At 43.1% G+C, this 3,236-nt stretch overlaps 1 protein-coding gene across 1 annotated transcript in view; it reads right to left on the bottom strand.

Moving 5' to 3' along the window:
* Nucleotides 1-3,236, bottom strand: part of LOC101857014 (extracellular serine/threonine protein kinase FAM20C) — a 70,444-nt gene that overhangs the window by 25,093 nt on the left and 42,115 nt on the right. The window lies entirely within an intron of this gene.

Genomic DNA, 3,236 nt, shown 5'->3' with positions numbered 1-3,236 from the left:
CACACACACACACATACATCCTCCCCCCCCCACACACACAAACAATATAAATAAACACACACGAAAACACATATACATAAACACACATAATTGTATAATATATAAAAGTACGTTTTATGAAAATAAATATGCAAATAGACAAACTGACTACGTTTTTGCATTATATTTTTCGTAAGAATGTATCCACAGCACATCCTAAAAGCGTCACCAGGAACACTGCACCAGACACACGTTGCAGGATACTAGCCAGGGTTGAGAAATAAATTAAACGTACAGCGGGTTCATAGTATCGTAAATATCTCAAGGTCTTAAAATAACGAACCCCACTTAAATCCGTTCTTTTTCTTACAATATAACCTGATAAACGACTCACGATTCGCATAATATAAAGATAGCAAACTCTGATTGAAATTTGTTTTACGCCCCCATCGACATAATTTAGACCGACTGGTGGACCGGCTGTTTTGATCCTGCCTGCCAGGGCCAACTCGTGCTGAGTGAGTTACACCACAGCGTCCCAGCACACGGAATTTTTTCGCCTCCTCGTGCTCACCCAGCAGTAATGGGTACCTGACTTCGAGTTGGGGAAGTGAAGGCGGCGTGGAAAGGAACTGGCCACCCTACCACAATAATATGCCGAAGTCCCAGGAAGTTGTCTCACTAATAAGACAATCCCCAATGTCCGGATCGGGTGCAGGAAAAACTTTTAAAATCCCAGCATAGAAATATGATACTTGATAGATTATTAACTTCCATACTCGGGAATCGATCTCCATTCTCTTGTGTTCATTGGTGAAGACCCTTGCCGTCATGCCACAAATATCAGTACTAATTTCATACGGATGCATCACCGACGTCCGTGGTGTAGCGGTTAGTGCTTAGCCGTTCACTCGTGCGATTCCCCGAGTGCAGAGAATTTTCATCAAGTATCTCCGTCTTTCTGCTGGTACGTTGTATCCCTTTTTTCAGCCTGGGTCGGTCCTGGCAAGCAGGATTAAAGCAGCCCTCTTAAATTATTTGAAATGTGTCGATGGGGGCGTGAAACACCTACGATTTCACAAAAAACACAAACTTACAAAAAAACAAGAAGACAAACACACTATCGCTTCGACGAGTAGAACATGAAAGTGCAAAACAGATGCCAGACACCGTGTACTACAGTTGACCTTCCTCGACCTAATCTCCGGCTGTATGAGTATAAACAACCCCCGGACCAATGTATACACCCCGGGCCATGATATGAGACATGAAAGTTCTGCACCAATCTCAAGACACTACTACACACAGGCGGGCCACACATTATGGAAAATTCACAATCTGTTGTGAAGATGTTAGTGAGGAGACGAGAGTAAAACCCACAAGATTTTGATTTATGGGGTGAAAGAAAGGGAGGGACGGATTTTTTCTTTTTTCAAAAGGAGATGGCGGGCGGTAGTTGGTAGGGGTGTGGGTGAAGTGGGAAGGAGAACAAGACAGAGGAGCATTGACAAGCCAATCAACACTAATTTTAACATCAGCAATTATTTCTGCTCTCTCGGTGAAGAGATATAAAAATACAATGTACAGTGAATCCAGGAAAAATCCCTGTGTTTTCCCGGCACGTGTCTTTTTCCCAGAGAGTTTGCCTGGCTGTGAAAGAGTTGTCCACTCACTCCTTTGAGGGCTCATGTTTGACATTGACCTATATTTGCTCAATAGAAACAATGTCATATCTTTCATCTCTCTTTTATTTGATACTTCGGATGTGCACGTACTTACATCTCAGTGATAGATCCACTCTCTAGTAGATCCACTCTCTAGTAGATCCACTCTCTAGTAGATCCACTCTCTAGTAGATCCACTCTCCATCTTTCAAATATATCATGCCACTTTCAGTCTGCCTGTATTTGAAACCGAGGGCTTTAATGGTATTGACAAAAACACCGTTTTAAAAAAACTAACTAAAAAACCTCTCTAGTACTAGTAGCACTTCTAGTCTTCGCACTTACAAGACCTATTTGTGTTGCAAGTGCCGTAAAACTGACTATTGTCACCAATGCCCATGGCCTGTATTCTGACCACCATCTAATATTCAATGGGTACTTGGATGATTAAACCGGATCTAATGGTCACCTGTCCAAGACAATCACCAGTACAGATGCCCACCTCTCACACCCCCACCCGCCGAAACTCATTGCGTTATTTTAAAAAATATAAATATTACAATGATTCTGATCAAACACTAGATCTACTAACTTTCAGCACTTATATAACCTATTTATGTTACAAACACCGTAAACCTCTTACTACAACCACAAACAACTGACCACTGTCCCATATGTCTATGTCCTGTATTCTGACCATGATCTGGTGTCCGGCAGGTACCCGGATGGTCAAGCCAGGTCTAATGGTCACCTGTCCATGACAATCACCCGTACAGATGACCACTTCTTCTACCCCCCCTCCAATAAAAAACAACCCCTCTCCCCCGAACCCCCTCCCCCTCCAAAAAAATAATTAAATAATAAATAACAAACCCCCCTTCCCCAGAAAAAACCCAAACAAAAACAAACAACAACAACAATAATTATAATGATTGTGTCCAAGACACCACTACCCTTTAGTACTTAAAATTATGTGACCTAGATTCATTATGTTACAAGTGCCGTAACTGTCCTACAAAAACTACAAACAACTGACCACTATCCCCTATGTCCATGTCCTGTATTCTGACCACGATCTGGTGTCCGGCGGGTACCCGGATGGTCAAACCTGCTCTAATGGTCACCTGTCCAAGACAATCACATGTACAGAAGTCCAATTCCCCCCCCCCCCCGAAACTCATTGCGCAAATTTTTTTAAAATTTAAAATGTTACAATGATTCTGATCAAGACACCGCTAATCTTCGGCAGTTATATGACCATTATTTGTATTGTTTAGTTTAATTTAGTAAGAGTTTTACGGCGCCTGCAACTGCATGAGGTCATATGAGCACTCGAAACACAACAGTTCACAGCACGTGATTTATGTTTCAAGTGCCATTACTCTACTACAAAAACTACAGGCAACTGACCACTGTCCCCTATGTCCATGTCCTGTATTCTGACCACGATCTGGTGTCCGGTGGGTACCCGGATGGTCCAGGAACAGTTGAGGTTGGCGGGGTAGCTGTGGGGGTAGTGGGGGGAGTAGATGAAGCCGGCCACCCCGGTCAGGTTGTTGTTCCCACATGTGCTGCCCACCTCCTCAAACGGCT

The sequence above is a fragment of the Aplysia californica genome, unplaced genomic scaffold (genome assembly GCF_000002075.1).
Source record: "Aplysia californica isolate F4 #8 unplaced genomic scaffold, AplCal3.0 scaffold00095, whole genome shotgun sequence".
NCBI classification, from domain to species: domain Eukaryota; kingdom Metazoa; phylum Mollusca; class Gastropoda; order Aplysiida; family Aplysiidae; genus Aplysia; species Aplysia californica.
This window is presented reverse-complemented; position numbering and strand designations above follow the sequence as displayed.